At 51.0% G+C, this 25920-nt stretch overlaps 4 non-coding genes across 4 annotated transcripts; all 4 read right to left on the bottom strand.

Moving 5' to 3' along the window:
* Positions 1-11873: 11873 nt before the first annotated feature.
* On the bottom strand, positions 11874-11946 carry Trnar-ucg (transfer RNA arginine (anticodon UCG)). Its single transcript has one exon. It is a non-coding gene; the product is annotated as a tRNA-Arg (tRNA).
* Positions 11947-14915: 2969 nt separating this feature from the next.
* Positions 14916-14988, bottom strand: Trnar-ucg (transfer RNA arginine (anticodon UCG)). Its single transcript has one exon. It is a non-coding gene; the product is annotated as a tRNA-Arg (tRNA).
* A 1415-nt stretch (positions 14989-16403) lies between these two features.
* Trnar-ucg (transfer RNA arginine (anticodon UCG)) lies at positions 16404-16476 on the bottom strand. The gene has a single exon. It is a non-coding gene; the product is annotated as a tRNA-Arg (tRNA).
* Positions 16477-16724: 248 nt separating this feature from the next.
* Positions 16725-16796, bottom strand: Trnat-agu (transfer RNA threonine (anticodon AGU)). The gene has a single exon. It is a non-coding gene; the product is annotated as a tRNA-Thr (tRNA).
* Between the last annotated feature and the right edge of the window lie 9124 nt (positions 16797-25920).

Raw genomic sequence — 25920 nt, forward strand, 5'->3', positions numbered from 1 at the left:
AACAGCAGCACCAACAGCAGCACCAGCACCAGCACCGCCACCGGGACCTGCCGCTTCCCGTCATCTCCCCGTCACTCCAGTGCCCCACGCCTCCTCCCATCCTGTCCCCGCTGTTAAGCGTCCCAGTGGCACCCCCGCCTCCTCTGCACCCAAGAAGTCCCAGCATCTTCCCCCTCCCCCACCCCTAGATGCCATGGATGTCTCCCCTCCAGCCCCCTCTACTTCCTCTTCTAACTCCCCCTCCTACAAGTATCTCCTCTCCCGTCCTGATCCCTCTCTCCTGGAGGCCCGCAACCTGACCTTGCTCCTCCGCCAATACTTCCCTGCAGCCCCCATCTCCCTTCTTACCCCCCGTAGGGACTCTGTCTTGATCACCTCCCCAAGCACTACCCTACACTCCGACATCCTCTCCCGAATTCCTCTCACCCGATTTGGACCTAATGCCTCCCTTGCCCCTGCTCCTTCCCCTTCCTCCCCCCGTCAACCCCAACCCCCACGTCGCCCGCCGACCCTCACCGCCGTGATCACTCGGCTTAGCCCGACGATCACGGAGGAAGAGGTGCTGGCGGAGTTGAAGGCCCACCCGTACCTGGAGGTGCGAGCTGTTCGCCGCATTTTCAACTCTGCGGGCCCCACTCGCCTTATGCGAGTTTTCTCCGAACACGCTCCCTCCATCGACCATCTCCTTAAGGAGGGTGCCCTCCTCTTCCACCGCCGGTATAAGGTTGACCCCTCCCGCTCCCCACCACAATCCATTCGCTGCCAGAGGTGTCTGCGTTATAACGCACACCCAACATCAGAGTGCCGCGAGGCCCCAGTCTGCCCGCATTGTAAGCAAGCGCACTTCCTCCGGCAGTGCCCCAACCTTCAGTCTCCTCCCTCCTGCAATACCGGCAACCTCCAACACCCTACCTACTCCCAGAAATGCAAGGCTCGACCTCCTCCATCCGCTCCTGAACTCACTGTTCCTCTCCGCCCTTTGGATGACCCCACCCCTCCTGGCAATTCCCTCCGTCCTCCCCCCACCGCAGAGGACATCATCAGGTTCGTCACAATAGTGCTCCAGAACGTCCATCCCTTTCAGCGTCCCCACACCCTCCACCAGATTACCCTCGCTGCCCGTTCCGTGTTCCACCTCAACACCTACGCCACCTATTCCCACAACCAGGCCCATTTCACCTTCTCCCGTCTCGACACCCTCGTTTAAATTCCCATTATGGCACGACAGCACCGTATCCTGTTCAATAACATCCGCTCCCTTCCCACCAACAAGCACCTCCTTATGCATACCCTTACGACCCACCGTGTGGATGCCTTCCTTCTGAACGAAACCTTTCTTCAGCCCCACCACACCGTCCACACCTCGCCCTACCTCCTTCACCGGTCTGACAATCCACTCCAGATAGCGCGTGGCGGAGTTGCCATTGGCCACCACCGCCAGATCCCTGTCCGGCTCCAACCCCTCCTTCCTGACCCCACAGAACACTTGATCCTTAGTCTCTTCTTCCCCGGCCTTACCCTTACCTGTGCCACCATCTATGTCCGCCCCGCTGCACCTATTCCTTTCGACTTCCTTTCCCACATCGACCGTACCTTCTCCTCCTACGTGATCGCCGCCGACCTTAACATCCATAGTCGTTCTGCCGCCCAGTTACGGCGGTGGCATCGGTTCCTTGCCACCCTCCAAGGCGACGTCCTTCCAATTCCCCAACACACCCGCCCTGAATCCAATACCACTCCCGATGTCGTCCTAGCCTCCCCCACCCTGCTGGACCGCATAGCGGTGGACGTCCTTGATCCCATTGGCAGTGACCATCTCCCTGTCCTCCTCACTGTATCAGACGGTCGTCGCCCCCGTCCCGACCCGCGCCATGACCCTCCCCCGAAATATGTCCATGACTACTCCCGTGCCAACTGGAATGCCTACCGGGACTCCCTTGCTCTCCAGGTCGATAGCCACCCCCTCACCTACCACCAACCTGATGACGTTACCCGTGCTGCCTCCTTTCTCCAGCAGACCTTGTCTGAGGCCGTGGAGGCCCACGTCCCTACCATTGCCATCCATCCGCACCGCCCCACCTTACCCCCACAGGCCGTCCTTCTCCTGCGTGAATCCCGCCGGCTCTACCGTGCCTTCCTTCACACACGTGACCAGGACACACTACGACGCCACCGGCAACTACAGCGACACATCAGGAACTTACTCACGGCAAAGAAACGCCGGGACTGGCGACAGACATGCACCCGTCTTAATGCCACCTTACCTATCAACTCGTCCAAGTACTGGTCAGCCTTCCGCCGCCTTACCGGATCTAAACCCTCTCCCTACTACCCTCTCCTTCATGATGACCACCCCTTCCCTGATGCCCTTAGTAAGGCCAACCATTTCGCCTCCTACCTCTCCGATATCCTTACCATCCCTGACGATCCCCAGTTCGATTATTCCCTCTTTCCTGATGTCCGTGACCGAACTGATACCTCTGTCCCCCCGCTTGCTCCTGGCTTCCAGTACTTGGACAACATCACACACACAGAACTAAATACCCCAATCACCACTCAAGATATCATTGCTACACTTCGCCCTAAACGCAACACTGCTCCCGGTCACGATCGTGTTACTTACCGTCACCTCCGTGAAGCTCCTGCCTCCTTCCTCTCCACATTGGCCAGGCTCTACAATGTGGTCCTGTCCACCGGCTACTACCCCGACCTGTGGAAAACCTCCCGGATCCTGATGTTCCTCAAGCCCGACAAACCGCCTTCCGCTGTCTCCTCCTACCGTCCCATCAGCCTTACCTCGGTCTTCAGCAAGGTCCTGGAATCCATTCTTACCCACCGCCTACACAAGCACCTTCACCAACACCGCCTCCTCCCCCCTACCCAATGTGGCTTTCGGCCGTCCTTCTCAGCCGATGACCTCCTCCTTCACCTCACTCACCTCCTCTCCGAACAACTCAATTCCCGTCGTTCCGCCATCTTCCTTTCCCTCGACCTCGAACGCGCATATGACCGTGTGTGGCATTCCGGTCTCCTTTTCAAGCTCCAAACCTTTGCTCTTCCTCTCAACTATGTCCGTCTGGTCGCTTCCTTCCTTTCCCACCGTCCTTCCTATGTCACCATCCACAACACTGATTCCTACACCTTCTACCCCTCCGCCGGTGTGCCCCAAGGTTCCGTCCTTTCCCCTCTTCTCTACCTCCTTTACACGGCAGACATGCCTCCACCTGCACCTCCCCTACACCTTCTCCAGTACGCCGATGACACTGCCTTCCTTGCCCTCGCTCCCACCCTGCAACGCTCCCAGCACCTTCTCCAATCCTATCTTGACCGGTTCACCACTTGGTGTAACCAGTGGTTGCTCAAGGTCAATCCTTCCAAGACCCAGGCGATCATTGTAGGCAAAACCACTCGTTCCTTCCGTCTCCTTGATTTCTATCTTACTATTTATGGCCGTCCCATCACCCTCACACCTACTCTCAAGTACCTTGGTGTCACCCTCGACCGTCGCCTCTCCTGGAACCCACATCTCCGGACGATCCAAGCCAAGGCACGCTCCCGCCTCCGCCTCCTTAAGCTCCTTTCTGGCCGTACATGGGGTCTGGACCCTTCCACCATCCTCTACACCTACAAGTCCCTCATCCGTCCTATCCTTTGCTATGCTCATCCCGCCTGGATCTCTGCCCCTCCTACCTTCTACAAGTCCATTCAGATCCTAGAACGCCATGCGCTCCGCCTCGCCTATCGCATCCGTCTCCCTTCCCCCACGCGGATCCTCTATGACCTGATTCCCTTCCCGCACCTCCTCCTTTTCCTCGAACGGTTACGGATCCTCTACACCTCCCGCAAGCTTGATCCTCCACACCCTCTTGTCTCTCCCATCCTCTCCCACCCCAACCCGCTGCCGCGCCTGCATTCCTATATCCCACCTGCTCTCCATCTTTACACCCTCCACACCCTCTCCCTCGGTGGCTTCCGTCAACTCCCCCTCCCTGATGATGCCCTCCTCCCCTCCATCTACCCCTCCTACCAACTTTGAGCCTTACCTTCCCTCTCCTCTCCTTTTCCTGTGGGCACCCTCTCTCCCTTCTCTCCCTCCCTCCCCTCCCCTTTCTCCTTGGGCTTCCACTCCCCCTACCCTCCCCCTTCTCCTCCATCCCTCTCCTCCACTGGCATCTTCCCCTCCCCCTCTCTCTCCTCTTCCCCACACCTTTTCCCCTTGGCAGGCCACGACTCTGCTGTCTTCCATCTGTTACTTTCATCGTCCTACGCCGAAGACCATCGCATGTGTTTGTGCCTCGACTCTCCTGCAGTGTGTTTGTGTTTCGTCGTTTGTGCTCCGCTGGTTCACGTGTGGCCATCTGCCATCTGCGTTTGTGCACCGTGTTTCTCCGCTTTTATCCATTGTGCTACGCACGTGACCGACTCCGTTTTAACTCTGTTTTGTCTACTGTTTGTACCCCGCCGTCTTGATTGTTTTTATATCTCACTCATCTCTGTTCTGTGTATACTCTGAGGCCGAAGAGCGGCATACCTGGTCCGCTGCCGGCCTACCTGTTTGTCACAGGTATTAAAATCACAATAAAGGAAAAAAAAAAAAAAAAAAAAAAAAAAATGTTTTCCTAACGTCACACTCGTCACGTACTTCACTTTTATTTCATAATCATTTCTGAGAGGTAAAGGAATTGCATGACAATCTGCAGAGTTAGCGGCGTCAAAATTAACACACTTACTTGATGTGACTCAAAAGCCGAACGAGCTACTTTCCGACGTTGTTTTAGATGTGCAAGTGCCAGTCAAAACTCGCGGTGAGGGCACTCTGCCGACCATTTCGCTAGTTAACAGCGGTCTTGTTGTGTGTGTTTCAGGCTCAAGACCATCTCCAAGCACAGAATGGTCAACAGCAACATTCAGACGGATTCGTACTGCTCAATTGCTACATTAAAACGGTATGTATCTTTTTCAGAACTGGAAAAACACGACTGTGACAGGATTCGGATCGGAAGTCCGACGCCTTATCCATTAGGCCACACGGTCATTGACGACCAAGTAAAACTTATATACGACTCATCTCGAAACGCTCACGCCCCTGAGGAATTGTGTTTTCGTTCCACACAGCCGTGCCCCTTAATCTTTCCCACCCATTCGTTACATTCAACCTCTTACGAGACCGACCAAACATAGACAGGAAAACAAGACCACACACTTGGCGCATTCGGAATCGATGGCAGGGTTTCCCTCGCCGCATTTGCTGCGATGGCCATTTGCTACTTCTGCAGAAGCGGCGGCGACGACGACGACGACGAGAGGCCCTGAGATTTGTCAGAAATACATCTATAAAATGTAATTCAGACTGTCTCGTCCCACCTTATGCCGTACTTTTTTTTTTTTTTCTTTATTGTCATTTTATACCTACAAAGGTAGGCCGGCAGCGGCCTAATATGCCGCTCTTCGGCCACAAGAAACATACAAGAGATAAAAACAGGAAGACATAATCTCAAAATACAGACATGGAGGACAAAAAGCAGAAGACAACAGAGAATAAAAAGAATTGAAGTCGTTCACCGACGCAGCACTGTTTCAGTTTTAAAAAAAAAAAAAAAAAAAAAAAAAAAAAAAAAAAAAAAACGGGCAGCACAGCACGGAACAGAGAACACTAGCACAGGTGAACGGTGGAGCAGAAAACGAAGAAACACTCGAGGTACAGACGGGACGAAAGACACGGACGCTGCGGAGATGGGCTTCGGCGCTGCAGGGGCACTGTCCACAGCGAAAAGCTGGGGGCCTGCCAAGGGAAAAAACAGGGGGAGGGAAGGAGGGAGGGGGAGATAGGATGCCAGGGAGGAGGAGGGGAGAAAACGAAAAGAGGGGGGTGGAAGCCGAGGGAGAGGGGGAGGGGAGGTAAGGATGGAAGGAGGGAGAGAGGGAGGGAGAGAAGGGAGAGAGGGTGCCCACAGGAAAATGAGAGGAGAGGGGAAGGCAAGGCTCAAAGTTGGTAGGAGGGGTAGATGGAGGGGAGGAGGGCATCATCCGGGAGGGGGAGTCGGCGGAAGCCACCTTGGGAGAGGGTGTGGAGAGTGTGAAGATGGAGAACAGGTGGGATACAGGAGTACAGGCGCGGCAGTGGGTTGGGGTGGGAGAGGATGGAAGAGACAAGCGGGTGGGGAGGATCAAGCTTGCGGGAGGTGTAGAGGATCCGTATCCGTTGGAGGAAGAGGAGGAGGTGTGGGAAGGGGATGAGGTCATAGAGGAGCCGCGTGGGGGAAGGGAGGCGGATGCGATAGGCGAGGCGGAGTGCATGCCGTTCAAGGATTTGAAGGGATTTGTAAAAGGTAGGCGGGGCAGAGATCCAGGCGGGATGGGCATAACAGAGGATAGGGCGGATGAGAGATTTATAGGTGTGGAGGACGGTGGATGGGTCCAGACCCCATGTGCGGCCAGAAAGGAGCTTCAGGAGGTGGAGTCGGGAGCGTGCCTTGGCTTGGATTGTCCGGAGATGAGGGGTTCAGGAGAGGCGACGGTCAAGGGTGACGCCAAGGTACTTGAGGGTGGGTGTGAGGTTAATAGGACGGCCATAAATGGTAAGATAGAAATCAAGGAGACGGAAGGAAGGGGTGGTTTTGCCTACGATGATTGCCTGGGTCTTGGAAGGATTGACCTTGAGCAACTACTGGTTGCACCAAGAGGTGAACCGGTCCAGATGGGATTGGAGAAGGTGTTGGGAGCGTTGCAGGGTGGGGGCAAGGGCAAGGAAGGCGGTGTCATCGGCGTACTGGAGAAGGTGAAGGGGGGGTGCAGGCGGAGGCATGTCCGCCGTATAAAGAAGGTAAAGAAGAGGGGAAAGGACGGAACCTTGGGGCACACCGGCAGAGGGGTAGAAGGTGTAGGAATCAGTGTTGTGGATAGTGACATAGGAAGGGCGGTGGGAAATGAAGGAGGCGATCAGACGGACGTAGTTAATAGGAAGAGCAAAGGTTTGGAGCTTGAAGAGGAGACCAGAATGCCACACACGGTCATAGGCGCGTTCAAGGTCAAGGGAGAGGAATATGGCGGAGCGACGGGAGTTGAGTTGTTCGGAGAGGAGGTGAGTGAGGTGAAGGAGAATGTCATCGGCAGAGAAGGATGGTCGAAAGCCACATTGGGTGGAGGGAAGGAAGCGGTGCCGGTGGAGATGCTGGTGGATGCGGCGGGTTAGAATGGATTCCAGGACCTTGCTGAAGACCGAGGTAAGGCTTATAGGACGGTAGGAAGAGACAGCGGAAGGTGGTTTATCGGGTTTGAGGAACATCAGGATCCGGGAGGTTTTCCACAGGTCGGGGTAGAAGCCGGTGGACAAGACCACATTGTACAGCCTGGCCAGGGTGGAGAGGAAGGGGGCGGGAGCTTCACGGAGGTGACGGTAAGTAACACGGTCGTGACCAGGAGCAGTGTTGCGTTTGGTGCGGAGTATATCGATGATGTCTTGAGTAGTTATAGGGTTATTGAGTTCAGTGTGTGTATTGTTGTCCAAGTACTGGAAGCCAGGAGCTAGTGGAGGGATAGAGGTGTCAGTTCGATCGCGGACATCGGGGAAGAGGGAATAATCGAACTGGGGATCGTCAGGGATGGTAAAGACATCAGTGAGGTAGGAGGCAAAATGGTTGGCCTTACTAAGGTTGTCAGGAAAGGGATTGTCATTATGAAGGAGAGGATAGTAAGGGGGGGGGGGGTTTGATCCAGTAAGGCGGCGGAAGGCTGACCAGTATTTGGACAAGTTAATAGGTAGGGTAGCATTAAGACGGGTGCATGTCTGTCGCCAGTCCCGGCGTTTCTTAGCCGCGAGCAAGTTCCGGATGTGTCTCTGGAGTTGCCGGTGGCGTTGTAGTGTGTCCCGGTCACGCGTGTGGAGGAAGGCACGGTAGAGACGACGGGATTCTCGAAGGAGGAGGACGGCCTGTGGGGGTAAAGTGGGACGGTGCGGGTGGATGGCGACGGTAGGGATGTGGGCCTCCACGGCCTCAGACAAGGTCTGCTGGAGAAAGGATGCGGCATGGGTTATGTCATGTGGGCGGTGGTAGGTGAGGGGGTGGCTATCGACTCGGGTAGTAAGGGTATCCCGGTATGCATTCCAGTCGGCACGGGAGTAATCATGGACATACTTGGGGGGAGGGTCAAGGCGAGGATCGGGACGGGGGCGACGACCGTCTGATATGGTAAGAAGGACAGGGAGATGGTCACTGCCAATAGGGTCGAGGACGTCCACCGCTATGCGGCCAAGGAGGTTGGGGGAGGCTAGGACGACATCGGGTGTGGTATTGGATTCAGGGCGGGTGTGTTGGGGAAGAGGAAGGACATCTCCTTGGATGGTGGCGAGGAACCGATGCCACCGCCGTAACTGGGTGGCGGAGCGACTATGGATATTGAGATCTGCGGCAATCACGTAGGAGGAGAAGGTACGGTCGATGTGGGAAAGGAAGTCAAAAGGATTAGGGGCAGAGGGGCGGACATAGATGGTGGCGCAGGTAACGGTGAGGCCGGGGAAGAATAGACTAAGGATCAGGTGTTCCGTGGGGTTGGGAAGGAGGGGTTGGAGCCGAACAGGGATCTGGCGATGGTGGCCAATGGCAACTCCGCCACGCGCTGTCGGGAGGGGGTTGTCAGAGCGGTGAAGGAGGTAGGGCGAGGTATGGACAGTATGGTGGGGCTGGAGAAATGTTTCGTTTAGGAGGAAGGCATCCACGCGGTGGGTGGTGAGGGTATGCATAAGGAGATTCTTGTTGACAGGAAGGGAACGGATGTTGTTAAACAGGATACGTTGCTGTCGCACCTTAGTGGGAATTTAGACGAGGGTGTCGAGACGGGAGAAGGTAAAATGGGCCTGGTTATGGGAGTAGGTGGCGTAAGTGTTGAGCTGGAAGACAGAACGGGCGGCAAGGGATATCTGCTGGAGGGTGTGGGGGCGCTGAAAGGGGTGGATGTTCTGAAGGACAACGGTTACAAAGCGGATGATGTCCTCAGCTGTGGGGGGGGGGGGACGGAGGGAATTGCCGGGAGGGTTGGGGGCATCCAAGGGGCGGACAGGGACAGTGAGTTCAGGAGCGGAGGGAGGGGGTCTGGCCTTGCACTTTTGGGAGTAGGTTGGGTGTTGGAGGTTACAGGTGTTACAGGAGGGGGGGGACTGAAGGTTGGGGCACTGTCGGAGGAAGTGTGCTTCTTTGCAGTGCGGGCAGACGGGGGCCTCGCGGCACTCAGATGTAGGATGTGCATTATAGCGCAAGCACCTCTGGCAGCGGATGGACTGTGGAAGGGAGCGGGAGGGGTCGACCTTATAACGGCGGTTGAAAAGGAGGGCACCCTCCTTGAGGAGGAGGTCTATGGAGGGAGCATGCTCGGAGAACACCCGCATGAGGCGGGTGGGGCCGGCTGGATTGTGAATCCGGCGGACAGCTCGAACCTCTAGATAGGGATGGGCCTTCAGCTCCGCCAACACCTCCTCCTCCGTGATCATCGGGCTAAGCCGAGTGATCACGGCAGTGAGGGTCGGTGGGCGACAGGGCGGCTGGGGTTGTCGGGATGAGGAGGGGGAGGGAGCAGGGGCAAGGGAGGCATGGGGACCAAACCGGGTGAGGGGAATGCGGGAGAGGATGTCGGAGTGGAGGGTGGGGCTGGGGGATGTGATCAGGACGGAGTCCCGACGGGGGGTGAGAAGGGAGATCGGGGCTCCGGGGAAGTGCTGGCGGAGGAGAAGGGTAAGATTGCGGGCCTCCAGGAGAGAGGGATCAGGGTGAGAAAGGAGGTACCTGTAGGAGGGGGAGGTAGAGGAGGGAGTAGATAGGGCAGGTGGGGTGGTATCCATGGCATCCTGGGGGGTTGGAGGGGGGAGAGTCTGCGACTTCTTGGGAGCAGAAGAGGCTGGGGTGCCGCTGGGACGTTTCACAGCGGGAGAGGGATGGGAAGAGGTGTGGGGGATGGGGACGACCAGGAGATGGCGGGAGATGGCAGGTCCCACCGGCGGTGCAGGCACTGGTGGTGGTGCTGGTGCTGGTGCTGGAGCTGGAGCTGGCGCCACAGAAGATGCAGTGGCAGTGGTTGGCACTGGCGATGGCGAGGGCGATGGTGATGGTGATGGTGATGACAATGATGATGCTGTAGCGTGGGTGGTGGCCCGACGGGCAACAACCCTGGCGGGGGTGGCATGAGTTACATGTGGGAGGGGAGGGAATGGGTCAAGTGAGGCATGGGGGGTAGGAACAGGGGAGGGAGCAACAAAAGGAGCGCGGGTGGGAAGAGTGAGGAGGGGGGGAATATATGGGGGAGGCGGTGATTGAGCACACCACGTGATGGTGGTGGCAGCAAGTGAGGGGGACGTGTACACGATTGCAGTGGTAGTGGCGGTAGTTGTGGGGGTTGTCATGGTGAGAGGATAAGTGGGAGAGGGGAAAAGAGGGAAAATAACAGGGGACAGTCAAAGGACAAGGACAAGAGACTGACGAAGAGGAAGGGTAAGACGTAAGCAGAGACGACAGAACGAAAGACGGGCAGGGAGCGGCGGCGGCGGCGGCGGCGGCGGCGGCGGCGGCGGCGGCGGCGGTCGGCAACAGCAGCAGCGGCAGGAACCGGATACGGTGGCGGCAACCGGCGTCGGCGGGAGACCGGCGGCGGCGGCGGCGGCGGCGGCGGCGGCGGCGGCGGCGGCGGCGGCGGCGGCTGGGACAACGGCAGCTGCAGCGATCACTGAAACTCCTAGCACTTCGATATTAACGACAATAATATCGAAGGGCGCAACCCTCTCGAGTTACGCCGAAGATAGTGGCCGTACTGCTTTGGCAAATGCTTTATCTGCGCCATTTGCCTTAATCACATCTGAGAGGAATTCTTAATAATACGCCTGTCGCTAATCGTTCCTCATCAGAGATACTGTTTGCCATACGGCCACGATTCGCAACTGATTTCCAAGATTCGTCTTCCTCCTGTGAGGATGGAACTCACGACCCCTGGTTTACTAGACCAATGCTCTACCACTGAGCTAAACAGGCGCCGCCTAGCGGCACTTTTGCGTACTTCGTCCGTAAGGTCGTCTGAATCATCAGACTTCAGCTGACAACACTTGATATTTTCGACTAATATTTGCAGCTATGGCGACCCATTACTGCTTTGCTACACATCTGACACGTAGCGGATTTCTCTCCAAACAAAACCACCTGCACTTCAGAATATGACTTTCACACATGTCTACAAAATCACCTTCACCTTCAAATACAGTTTTCTTGCGACTGATGGAGACGTAGGCAAATTTTAAAGTTGCTATTTCCATTACATCACGTTAAACAGAAAATCTGTAATTTACATCTGCAGCGGAAAAAAATTCCGTTCCGCCCAGAGCAGGTCTCGACCCCACGACCCTGTGAATAAGAGTCTCATGCTCTACCGACTGAGCTAGCCGTGCTGCCTCGTTGGATACCTGCTGGGTAGCAGATCACACTGTACTCGTTTGGGTTGGGAGGTCCCATAAGAATCTCTCCATGCTGCCTAATGTTTTCCTAACGTCACACTCGTCACGTACTTCACTTTTATTTCATAATCATTTCTGAGAGGTAAAGGAATTGCATGACAATATGCAGAGGTAGCGGCGTCAAAATTAACACACATACCTGATGTGACTCAAAAGCCGAACGAGTAACTTTACGACGTTGTTTTAGATGTGCAAGTGTCAGTCAAAACTCGCGGTGAGGGCACTCTGCCGACCATTTCTCTAGTTAACACCGGTCTTGTTGTGTGTGTTTCAGGCTCAAGACCATCTCCAAGCACAGAATGGTCAACAGCAACATTCAGACGGTTTCGTACTGCTCAATTGCTACATTAAAACGGTATGTTTCTTTTTCAGAACTGGGAGAACACGACCGTGTCAGGATTCGAACCTGCAATCTTCGGATCCGAAGTCCGACGCCTTATCCATTAGGCCACACGGTCACTGACGACCAAGTACAACTTATATACGACTCATCTCGAAACGCTCACGCCCCTGAGGAATTGTGTTTTCGTTCCACACAGCCGCTGCCCCTTACTCTTTCCCACCCATTCGTTACATCAACCTCTTACGAGACCGACCAAACATAGACAGGAAAACAAGACCACACATTTTGCGCATTCGGAAGCGATGGCAGGGTGTCCCTCGCCGCATTTGCTACGATGGCCATTTGCTACTTCTGCAGAAGCGGCGGCGGCGGCGTTGACGACGACGACGACGACGACGACCGCGAGAGGCTCTGAGATTTGTGAGAAATACATCTATAAAATGTAATTCAGACTGCCTCGTCCCACCTTATGCCGTACTGCTTTGGCAAATGCTTTATCTGCGCCATTCGCCTTAATCACATCTGAGAGTAATTCTTAATAAAACGTCTGTCGCTAATTGTTCGTCATCATAGATACTGTTTGCTATACGGCCATGACGCGCAACTGATTTCCAAAATTCGTTCCTCCTGTGAGGATGGAACGACGACGACGACGACCGCGAGAGGCTCTGAGATTTGTGAGGAATACATCTATCAAAAGTAATTCAGACTGCCTCATCCCACCTTATGCCGTACTGCTTTGGCAAATGCTTTATCTGTGCCATTCGCCTTAATCCCATCTGAGAGTAATTCTTAATAATACACCTGTCGCTAATTGTTCCTCATCACAGATACTGTTTGATATACGGCCACGATGCGCAACTGATTTCCAAGATTCGTCTTCCTCCTGTGAGGATGGAACTCACGAACCCTGGTTACTATACCAATGCTCTACCACTGAGCTAAACAGGCTCCGCCTAGCGGCACTTTTGCGTACTTCGTCCATACGGTCGTCTGAATCATCAGACTTCAGCTGACAACACTTCATATTTTCGACTAATATTTGCAGCTATGGCGACCCATTACTACTTGGCTACACATCTGACACGTAGCCGATGTTCTCTCCAAACAAAACCACTTGCACTTCAGAACATGACTTTCACACATGTCTACAAAATCACCTTCACCTTCAAATACAGTTTTCTTGCGACTGATGGAGACGTAGGCAAATTTTAAAATTGCTATTTCCATTACATCACGTTAATCAGAAAATCGGTAATTTACGTCTGCAGCGGAAATAAATTCCGTTCCGCCCAGCGTAGGGCTCGAACCCACGACGCTGTGAATAAAAGTCTCATGCTCTACCGACTGAGCTAGCGGTGCTGCTTCGTTGGATACCTGCTGGGTAGCAGATCACACTGTACTCGTTTGGGTTGGGTGGTCCCATACAGAATCTCTCCATGCTGCCTAATGTTTTCCTAACGTCAAACTCCAAGCACAGAATGGTCAACAGCAACATTCAGACGGTTTCGTACTGCACAATTGCTACATTAAATCGGTATGTTTCTTTTTCCGTACTGGAAAAACACGACCGTGACAGGATTCGAACGTGCAATCTTTGGATCCGAAGTCCGACGCGTTATCCATTAGGCCACACGGTCACTGACGACCAAGTACAACTTATATACGACTCATCTCGAAATGCTCACGCCCCTGAGGAATTGTGTTTTCGTTCAACACAGCCGCTGCCCCTTACTCTTTCCCACCCATTCGTTACATCAACCTCTTACGAGACCGACCAAACATAGACAGGAAAACAAGACCACACACTTTGCGCATTCGGAATCGATGGCAGGGTGTCCCTCGCCGCATTTGCTACGATGGCCATTTGCTACTTCTGCAGAAGCGGCGGCGGCGACGAACGACGACGACGACGACGACGACGACCGCGAATGGCTCTGACATTTGTGAGAAATACATCTAGAAAATGTAATTCAGACTGCCTCGTCCCACCTTATGCCGTACTGCTTTGGCAAATGCTTTATCTGCGCCATTCGCCTTAATCACATCTGAGAGTAATTCTTAATAAAACGTCAGTCGCTAATTGTTCGTCATCATAGATACTGTTTGCTATACGGCCATGACGCGCAACTGATTTCCAAAATTCGTCTTCCTCCTGTGAGGATGGAACTCACGACCCCTGGTTTACTAGATCAATGCTCTACCACTGAGCTAAACAGGCGCCGCCTAGCGGCACTTTTGCGTACTTCGTCCGTACATTCGTCTGAATCATCAGACTTCAGCTGACAACACTTCATATTTTCGACTAATATTTGCAGCTATGGCGACCCATTACTGCTTGGCTACACATCTGACAAGTAGCCGATGTTCTCTCCAAACAAAACCACCTGCACTTCTGAACATGAGTTTCACACATGTCTACAAAATCACCTTCTCCTTCAAATACAGTTTTCTTGCGACTGATGGAGACGTAGGCAAATTTTAAAGTTGCTATTTCCATTACATCACGTTAATCAGAAAATCGGTAATTTAAATCTGCAGCGGAAAAAAATTCCGTTCCGCCCAGCGTAGGGCTCGAACCCACGACCGTGTGAATAAGAGTCTCATGCACTACCGACTGAGCTAGTCGTGCTGCCTCGTTGAAAACCAACTGTGTAGCAGATCACACAGTACTCGTTTGGGTTGGGTGGTCCCATACAGATTCTATCCATGCTTCCTAATGTTTTCCTAACGTCACACTCGTCACGTACTTCACTTTTATTTCATAATTATTTCTGAGAGTTAAAGGAATTGCATGACAATCTGCAGAGATAGCGGCGCCAAAATTAACACACATACTTGATGTGACTCAAAAGCCGAACGAGTTACTTTCCGACGTTGTTTTAGATGTGCAAGTGCCAGTCAAAACTCGCGGTGAGGGCACTCTGCCGACCATTTCGCTAGGTAACACCGGTCTTGTTGTGTGTGTTTCAGGCTCAAGACCATCTCCAAGCACAGAATGGTCAACAGCAACATTCAGACGGTTTCGTACTGCTCAATTGCTACATTTAAACGGGTTGTTTCTTTTTCAGAACTGGAAAAACACGACCGTGACAGGATTCGAACCTGCAATCTTCGGATCCGAAGTCCGACGCCTTATCCATTAGGCCACACGGTCATTGACGACCAAGTACAACTTATATACGACTCATCTCGAAACGCTCACGCCCCTGAGGAATTGTGTTTTCGTTCCACACAGCCGCTGCCCCTTACTCTTTCCCACCCATTCGTTACATTCAACCTCTTACGAGACCGACCAGACATAGACAGGAAAACAAGACCACACACTTTGCGCATTCTGAATCGATGGCAGAGTGTCCCTCGCCGCATTTGCTACGATGGCCATTTGCTACTTCTGCAGAAGCGGCGGCGGGGACGACGACAGGCTCTGAGATTTGTGAGAAATACATCTATAAAATGTAATTCAGACTACCTCGTCCCACATTATGCCGTACCGCTTTGGCAAATTCTTTATCTGCGCCATTCGCCTTAATCACATCTGAGAGTATTTCTTAATAATACGCCTGTCGCTAATTGTTCCTCATCACAGATACTGTTGCTATACGGCCACGACGCGCAACTGATTTCCAAGATTCGTCTTCCTCCTGTGAGGATGGAACTCACGACCCCTGGTTTACTAGACCAATGCTCTACCACTGAGCTAAACAGGCGCCGCCTAGCGGCACTTTTGCGTACTTCGTCCGTACGGTCGTCTGAATCATCAGACTTCAGCTGACAACACTTCATATTTTCGACTAATATTTGCAGCTATGGCGACCCATTACTGCTTGGCTACACATCTGACACGTAGCGGATTTCTCTCCAAACAAAACCACCTGCACTTCAGAATATGACTTTCACACATGTCTACAAAATCACCTTCACCTTCAAATACAGTTTTCTTGCGACTGATGGAGACGTAGGCAAATTTTGAAGTTGCTATTTCCATTACATCACGTTAAACAGAAAATCTGTAATTTACATCTGCAGCGGAAAAAAATTCCGTTCCGCCCAGAGCAGGTCTCGAACCCACGACCATGTGAATAAGTGTCTCATGCTCTACGGACTGAGCTAGCCGTGCTGCCTCGTTGGATATCTGCTGGGTAGCAGATCACACTGTACTAGTTTGGGTTGGGAGGTCCCATAAGAATCTCTCCATGCTGCATAATGTTTTCCTCACGTCACACTCGTCACGTACTTCACTTTTATTTCATAATCATTTCTGAGAGGTAAAGGAATTGCATGACAATATGCAGAGGTAGCGGCGTCAAAATTAACACACATACCTGATGTGACTCAAAAGCCGAACGAGTAACTTTCCGACGTTGTTTTAGATGTGCAAGTGCCAGTCAAAACTCGCGGTGAGTGGCACTCTGCCGACCATTTCGCTAGTTAACACCGGTCTTGTTGTGTGTGTTTCAGGCTCAAGACCATCTCCAAGCACAGAATGGTCAACAGCAACATTCAGACGGTTTCGTACTGCTCAAATGCTACATTAAAACGGCATGTTTCTTATTCAGACCTGGAAAAACACGACCGTGACAGGATTCGAACCTGCAATCTTCGGATTCGAAGTCCGACGCCTTATCCATTAGGCCACACGGTCACTGACGACCGAGTATAACTTATATACGACTCTTCTCGAAACGCTCACATCCCCTGAGGAATTGTGTTTTCGTTCCACACAGCCGCTGCCCCTTATGCCGTACCGCTTTGGCAAATTCTTTATCTGCGCCATTCACCTTAATCACATCTGAGAGTAATTCTTAATAAAACGCCTGTCGCTAATTGTTCCTCATCACAGATACTGTTTGATATATGGCCAACACGCGCAACTGATTTCCAAGATTCGTCTTCCTCCTGTGAGGATTGAACTCACGACCCCTGGTTTACTAGACCAATGCTCTACCACTGAGCTAAACAGGCGCCGCCTAGCGGCACTTTTGCGTACTTCGTCCGTACGGTCGTCTGAATCATCAGGCTTCAGCTGACAATACTTCATATTTTCGTCTAATATTTGCAGCTATGGCGACCCATTACTGCTTGGCTACACATCTGACACATAGCCGATGTTCTCTCCAAACAAAACCACCTGCACTTCAGAAGATGACTTTCACACATGTCTACAAAATCACTTTCACTTTCAAATACAGTTTTCTTGCGACTGATGGAGACGTAGGCAAATTTTAAAGTTGCTATTTCCATTACATCACGTTAATCAGAAAATCGGTAATTAACATCTGCATCGGAAAAAAATTCGGTTCCGCCCAGCGTAGGGCTCGCACCCACGACCCTGGGGTTAAGAGTCTCATGCTCTACCGACTGAACTAGCCCTGCTGCCTCGTTGGTACCTGCTGGGTAGCAGATCACACAGTACTCCTTTGGGTTGATTGGTCCCATACAGAATCTCTCCATGCTGCATAATGTTTTCCTAACGTCACACTCGTCACGTACTTCACTTTTATTTCATAATCATTTCTGAGAGGTAAAGGAATTGCATGACAATCTGCAGAGCTAGCGGCGTCAAAAGTAACACTCATACTTGACGTGACTCAAACGCCGAACGAGTTACTTTCCAACGTTGTTTTAGATGTGCAAGTGCCAGTCAAACCTCGCGTCGATGGCACTCTGCCGACAATTTCGCTAGTTAACACCGGTCTTCTTGTGTGTGTTTCCAGATCAAAACCATCTCCAAGCACAAAATGGTCAACAGCAACATACAGACGGTTTCGTACTGCTCAATTGCTACATTAAAACGGTATGTTTCTTTTTCAGAACTGGAAAGAACACGACCGTGACAGAATTCGAGCCTGCATTCTTCCGTATCCGAAGTCTGACGCCTTATCCGTGTGCGGTCTCTGACGACCAAGTATAACTTATACACGACTCATATCGAAACGCCCACACCCCCTGAGGAATTGTGTTATCGTTCCACACAGCCGCTCATCCTTACTCTTTCCCACCCATTCGTTACATTCAACCTCTTACGAGACCGACCAAATATAGACAGGAAAACAAGACCACACACTTTGTGCATTCGGAATGGAAGGCAGGGTGTCCCTCGCCGCATTTGCTACAATGGCCATTTGCTACTTCTGCAGAAGCGGCGGTGGCGACGACGACTGCGACTGCGACTGCGACTGCGACTGCGACTGCGACTGCGACTGCGACTGCGACTGCGACTGCGACTGCGACTGCGACTGCGACTGGCTCTGAGATTTGTGGGAAATACATCTATAAAATGTAATTCAGACTGCCTCGTCCCACCTTATGCCGTACAGCATTGGCAAATGCTTTATCTGCGCCATTCGCCTTAATCACATCTGAGAGTAATTCTTAATAAAACGTCTGTCGCTAATTGTTCGTCATCACAAATACTGTTTGCTATACGTCCATGACGCACAACTGATTTCCAAAATTCGTCTTCATCCTGTGAGGATGGAACTCACGACCCCTGGTTTACTAGACCAATGCTCTACCACTGAGCTAAACAGGCGCCGCCTAGCGGAACTTTTGCGTACTTCGTCCGTACGGTCGTCTGAATCATCAGACTTCAGCTAACAACACTTCATATTTTCGAGTAATATTTGCAGCTATGGCGACCCATTACTGCTTGGCTACACATCTGACACGTAGCCGATGTTCTCTCCAAACAAAACCACCTGCACTTCAGAACATGACTTTCACACATGTCTACAAAATCACCTTCACCTTCAAATACAGTTTTCTTGCTACTGATGGAGACGTAGGCAAATTTTAAAGTTGCTATTTCCATTACATCACGTTAATCAGAAAATCGGTAATTAACATCTGCATCGGAAAAAAATTCGGTTCCGCCCAGCGTAGGGCTCGCACCCACGACCCTGGGGTTAAGAGTCTCATGCTCTACCGACTGAGCTAGCCGTGCTGCCTCGTTGGATACCTGCTGGGTAGCAGATCACACAGTACTCGTTTGGGTTGGTTGGTCCCATACAGAATCCCGCCATGCTGCCTAATGTTTTCCTAACTTCACACTCGTCACGTACTTCACTTTTATTTCATAATCATTTCTGAGAGGTAAAGGAATTGCGTGACAATCTGCAGAGCTAGTTTCGTCAAAATTAACACACATACCTGACGTGACTCATAAGCCGAACGAGTTACTTTCCGACGTTGTTTTAGATGTGCAAGTGCCAGTCAATCCTCGCGTTGAATGCACTCTGCCGACCATTTCGCTAGTTAACACCGGTCTTGTTGTGTGTGTTTCAAGCTCAAGACCATCTCCAAGCACAAAATGGTCAACAGCAACATTCAGACGGTTTCGTACTGTTCAATTGCTACATTAAAACGGTATGTTTCTTTTTCAGAACTGGAAAAACACGACCGTGACAGGACTCGAACCTGAAATCTTCGAATCCGAAGTCCGACGCCTTATCCATTAGGCCATACCGTCACTGACAACAAAGTGTAACTTATATACGACTAATCTCGAAACGCTCACACCCCCTGAGGAATTGTGTTTTCGTTCCACACAGCCGCTGCCCCTTACTCTTTCCCACCCATTCGTTACATTCAACCTCTTACGAGACCGACCAAACATAGACAGGAAAACAAGACCACACACTTTGAGCATTCGGAATCGATGGCAGGGTGTCCCTCGCCGCATTTGCTACGATGGCAATTTGCTACTACTGCAGAAGCGGCGGCCGCGACGACGATGACGACGACGACGACGAGGACGACCGCGAGAGGATCAGAGATTTGTGAGAAAAAATCTATAAAATATAATTCTGACTGCCTCGTCCCACCTTATGCCGTACCGCTTTGGCAAATGCTTTATCTGCGCCATACGCCTTAATCACATCTGAGAGTAATTCTTAATAAAACGCCTGTCGCTAATTGTTCGTCATCACAGATACTGTTTGTTATAGCAAATGACGCGCAACTGATTTCCAAAATTCGTCTTCCTCCTGTGAGGATGGAACTCACGACCCCTGGTTTGCTTAGGCAGTGCACTACCACTTTTTTTTTTAGTGAAAAGTAGGGGCTGTCCGGGATTTGAACCCGGGACCTCCTGCACCCAAAGCATTAATCATACTCTTTTTTTTTTCGGGCCTCCATCCACCCCTTCTAGCCCGTCCTCACGCTCGCCAAAATTGCCTTCATCGGCTCGGCTTCTCCGCCATAAAAAAGTCACCGTTTATATTAAATAATATTCGTGTGACAGTTTAATGCTCTTCTGTATGCATTTGGATAGTTGGTTAAAACACTATATTGCATGTGGGGATTAAACAAATTAACTCTTCAGCGAGAATGTGAGTAACTCATCACAACGTCCAAGGAAGACTGCATATGTGAAAATAAACTGGAGGGTGCTGGAGTCTTCCGTAGCATGAAGGAACAAATCTTCTCCTCCTCTTTTATGGGAGATTGAAACATAAAAGAATCACGTCTTCCGTGCATATAAACGAATCTTCCTAAATAAGTAAGAAAAGAATAATTGTAATTTGAGTATTAGATCTCCGAAATTCCACGGGGTTCCTGTAGAGCAGTCTCGTATTGCTGTCGACAGGAGAGGCATCGCCCCCCAAAGTGTCACCACTGTCGGGGCGGTCCTTCGCATATTCGTGACCGTTCGATTCCCGCAATCCGGATCCTAATTGCGGCCATTATAATTCTGAAGGGGCCATCCAGCAGTAGTTTCGTACTGCAGACGTAGCCCTGGATGAATATCTCTCTACGTTAATGTTCGGAGTAGGAAAGACGCATACTTTTCTCTATATTTGTCTATTCGTTGAAGTTTCTGGTGTTGAGTTAGTAGGTATAACCAACAGTCTTCTTTATTTTTTTCTGGCGCCGATAATATATAATACACCGTCTGACCTTGAAGCCAATTGACTGCTCGTCGTTTTGAGGGGGGGGGGGGGGGGGGTATGGAACGGCATCGGGAGTGAGGAGTCCAGCTGGAGTAATCATCCTAGGTGGAGTACGCAGCATACTTGAGAGCTTCCGCGCAAAGAGAATCCAGATGTCCTTCACATCGTCGCATAGAAAGCGATGTTCAATGGTATCTAGTAAAGTACAGTGAACGCAATTCGGAGTGTCGGACAAGTGAATCATGTGTAGCTTCGAATTTGTCGGTATGATCCTATTGACCGCCATGTACCACGTAGATCGCACCTGCGATGGTAAGTGTGCGTCGTGAATGTTTTCCCAGATCTTTGCCCAATTGCAGTCTTTATACTTTACTTCTATTCTGTTCCGCGATTTACTGTCCGTCAGGCAGCTGTAAAGAGCTCTGACCCTGTAAAGATCATTCTCAGGTATGGTGCATTGAACATAGCTGTAGTCTAGGAAAAAATTACTAAAGTGGCATAATGCAGTCGGGATGTGACTTACGTTGACAGGAGGCGTCATGCTGGCTGGTGCGATTTCATGGAGAAGAAGGGCCGTTAAGGAATGTGTTGTTCGTTGCCATTGTTTATACACGTTGCTGATATATAATGCTTTCGCTTTGTGGTAAACATCAGTCAGATTGAGGCCGCCCTTTCCCATGGGGAGCGTCAAGGTTTCAAATGCGACTTTGAAAATTTGTCCCCTACTGACAAAGTGGCCAAGCGCCGCAAGCATGCGTTGTGCTATGACCTTTGGTATTGGGAGGATTTGCGCGACATAATTGACTTTTGAAACGATGTAAGTATTGACTAAAAGCACTCTTGGTATGGCGTTGAGATTTCGCAAATGATGTTGCCGTATGCCGGCCCGAATTTGTGCCAACAATCTCCTATAGTTAAGAGCAGCCGTGCAGCGGATGCTGCGCGTGTATTCAATGCCTAGACATTTAAAAGTTGCCATCCTTTTTAGTGAACGGCTATTGACAAGTTCTAGTCCCCTACCAAGTGCCACAACGACAGACTTTTTACAGTTGACTTTCGCTCCTGAGGTTGCTTCATAAGTGTTTATCAGCTGAAACGCGCGTTCTAAGTCTTCAACTTTCGTCACCACGAAACTGACGTCATCCGCAAATGCCTGGAAGACAATCTTCTGGCCATGTATACGTAATCTCGGAAGGTCTTGCGTCAGGGAGATCAGCAAGGGTTCAAGAGCAACTGCAAACAAAGCCATTGACATCGGGCAACCTTGTCGGACCGACCTAGTGATGGAAATAGGTTTACTTAGTTGTCCGTTGAGACAGATCTTGGATGTTCCGTTTCTCAGCAGGAGTGTAACAGTGTCAATAACTTTCCGTGGAAAATTCATTGCTGCCATCACGCACAGAAGATATGAGTGACTGACTTTATCGAATGCTTTTTCAAAATCTAGCGAGACTAGAGCGCATCGGATGTCACAAGCGGCGGCTGTAGCTATGATATCTCTATATTCGCTTAACGTCTGCTGGATGTTTCTAGTTTTCCCAACGCTCGTTTGATAGGCCCCCGTGACAGTACTGAGTACCGTACTGAATCGCTGCATCATGACCCGCGCGAATATCTTATAATCCATATTAAGTAATGTAATCGGTCGGAGATTGTCGACTGTCTTGCCCGCTGGGGTTTTGGGGACCAATACCACTATGCCCTCACAGTATTCCCTTAGGATATCATCTCCAGCGTTTAGGATATCATTACAGACCATGGTCATCTTTGGAACTAAATTGTGTCGAAAAGTTCTATAAAACTCGGCCGGTAATCCGTCGGGGCCAGGCGATTTATTCTGTGGGCTCCCTCGAATGGCGTCCGCTACTTCATCGTCAGTTATTACTGCAGCGAGGCCGTCTGCTTCTTCCGTGCTCAATGTCGCAAAACGGCGTGCCATGAGGGCTTGCTGCGCCGCTATATCCACCGGGTGTTCCGTTAACTGTGCTGTGAAATGTTTATAAATCTCGTCTCGTATGTTGCGCTGGTGGTGTAAGTGTCGACCATCTGTAGTGTGCAGTTGAGTCAATATCTTTCTGTGCCCCCTTTTCTGTACGCGCATAACATGATACATTGATGTCGTTTCGTCCTGTACGGCGTTTTGCAGACGTGTCCTGACTTTACAGCCTTCCAATTGCTTCCGTTTGAGGGTTAAAATCGTAGCCTGTATTCGTTTAATATGCATACGATTTGCTATTACCGTTGCATCTTCTCGATATAAATCCCTTAAACACTGAAAGTAGAATTCCAGGGTTTGCTTCTGCCAGGCACATCGATCTCTGGAATAATTCTTCATCGCTTTTGTTAAGGCGGGTTTTGCACATTTTACCCACCACGTAATGGCAGAGTCGTATGCGGGAAACTTTCGTTCGCATTCTGCCCACGTGTTGCGGAAGACTGTGTGACACTCGGGTTCTGTTAAATGCGCTACATTTAGTTTCCAGGTCCCCTTGCCCTGTACGTCCCTTGTTTGGCTAAAGTGACGGTACATAAATATGCCACATGATCTGTAAAGACAGTCGGCCATAGCTCTGGCTGCAAAACATGTTCACTCATATTTGCTGATGCGTAGATTCTATCGACGCGGCTAGCTGAGTGACCAGCAACGAATGTGAATCCGGGCCTGTGAAAGTGTCTATGCTCCCATGTGTCTATTAAATTTAACTCTTCAATGATGGCGCGAAGCTCGGCGGACGGATTGAAAATTAGTGTCTGGTCTTTGGGACTGAGTACACAGATAAAAATCACCAGCGAATATAAGTTGGTCTGAAGGTGGTGTGAAAAGTGGCACAATGCCATCTTTAAAAAACTCTGCTCTCTGTCGTCGTCTCCCAGAACCGGAAGGGGCGTAGAGATTAATAAATCTGGTAGTATCGATAGTAGTCGCTATACCTCTGCTATTCGCCAGGCGTTCGATATGTGACATCACTATCCCTTCCTTAGCCATGATCGCGGTCCCTAGTTCAGTACCATTTCCAGGATTAACGACGGCATTGTAACCTGTGATACGGTCAAGGTTAATATTGGTCACTTCCTGCAGCATAATGAGATCAATATCAGCGGCATAGAAAAAATCTTGAAGGTTTTTTAAGTTGAGTGGGCTACTGATCTTATTGATGTTCAATGTCGCAATGCGGTAAGCTTGCAAGGACGTCATGAGAACAGAGGTGTAGGTGACAATATGCCTACTATTGATGTGGCGAACATCATCTAAAAGATGTCCGCGTCATCAGCCACTGCACCGACGCCGGCGGTAGCCGTGTGTTGCTGGTGGGACACACCTGCTTGAGCTTCTGATGACGGATTCTCTATACCGCGCCGATCCCGTACTAAATCTTCTTCCCGACCACCCTCTTCAACGTCATCTGACCAATCGCACACGAACTTATCTGCGTTCATATCGCAATCCGAGAGCTTGGAACATTCAGGCATAGGGTTCGGATCCAATGAATCGGCCACCGCAGGGTCCCCTGAGGGCGATCGTCCGTGATCAGTGTCCAATTCGTCTGCCCAAGATTTTTTTGCCGTTTTGCTGGTTGCCGACGACGATGGGTCAGTTACTTCAGTCAGTTTCTGTCTGGCGTGGTTCGCCTTTTCACCCAATATTGGCGCCTTTGCTTCTGCCCCTTGATGTGCTAGCCGGCGTTTCTTCTGAGATTTGGGAGACCGCGGGGGCTGGTGGCCAGCCATCTCGTTCGACTCCATCCGGTCCACGTCGGACTTGTCGTCTCGAACCGGTACGCCCGCCGGAATACTTTCGGTGTCCGGTGGGTGCCCCATCTGAGAGTGAGTATTGCCCTCCTTCTGGGTGTGTGAAAAAGGAACATTCGGTACATCGTTCGCTTCCATTGGTGTAGCGCCTTCGTGCACTGCGTGCAAACCCTCTAGCGAAACATATAAACTAGGTTCCGAGGTGACATTAGCCCGAGCGGCGGCGACGTATGATAATGGCAACGTAGACGTCGGGCCGCGCAACTCACGCTCACCGGCCGGTATTTGCGCCACGCGTCATTGGACACACTGAGCACGGATAAGTTCTGTGGACCCACATCCCGCACAAGTTCTAGGCTGCCCGTCATAAATCACTATGGCCCTGTAGCCACACACAGTGAGGTAGGACGGAATGTGCTTTAACATATCTATCTTCACCTGATGGACACCGTTTAGCACTGGGAAAATATGCATGGTCTACCACTTTTCTGCCGTATTGCTGATGACTGTTCCATATTCCCTCAATTTGGCATTAATCTGGTCAGCGGAAATTTCAAAGGGTAATTCAAATATGCGAACAGTTTTCACTCCGAGACCAGCAAGCGAAATTCTGACATCACCAACATTGCCGTCAGAATGGTTGAACTTCAACACTCCTCCACAAGATTGAACGACCTGCTCGCATTTCTCGGGATTCAACAATTTGAGGTACACCGTACTGCTGACGATAGACAGGTGAATGCCAATCATATCATCAATAGTTATTTTCATGACGTCTCTAATAAATAACTCAACCTCAAAGGATTTGGGTCGTGCATAATGAGGGTCAAAACTCAATTTCAACGTGTCTTTCCGTATAAGTTGATCCATTATAGTCGAATGCAATTCATCACGCCACAATAAAACTACGTAGCAATGCGCACACTCACCAAACAACACGCGACCGCCACAGGCGAGAGCGAAAACAACCCTCGTCCGCCCGCCAAGGCCGCTGCCGGCTGACTGCGCCCACTGAGCTAAAGAATCGCGGCGTAGCGGAACTTCTGAGTACTTCGTCCGTACGGTCGTCTGAATCATCAGACTTCAGCTGACAACACTTAATATTGTCGACTAATATTAGCCGCTATAGCGACCCATTACTGCTTGGCTACACATCTGACACGACGCCGATGTTCTCTCCAAACAAAACCACCTGCACTTCAGAACATGACTTTCACACATGTCTACAAAATCACTGATGGAGACGTAGGCAAATTTTAAAGTTGCTATTTCCATTACATCACGTTAATCAGAAAATCGGTAATTTACATCTGCAGCGTACAAAAATTCCGTTCCGCCCAGCGTAGGGCTCGAACCCACGACGCGAAACTGATTTCCTAAATTCGTCTTATTTCCCTGAGGATGGAACTTACGACCCCTGGTTTACTACACCAGTGCTCTACCAC

The sequence above is a fragment of the Schistocerca gregaria genome, chromosome 10, assembly GCF_023897955.1.
Source record: "Schistocerca gregaria isolate iqSchGreg1 chromosome 10, iqSchGreg1.2, whole genome shotgun sequence".
Taxonomy (NCBI): Eukaryota; Metazoa; Arthropoda; class Insecta; order Orthoptera; family Acrididae; genus Schistocerca; species Schistocerca gregaria.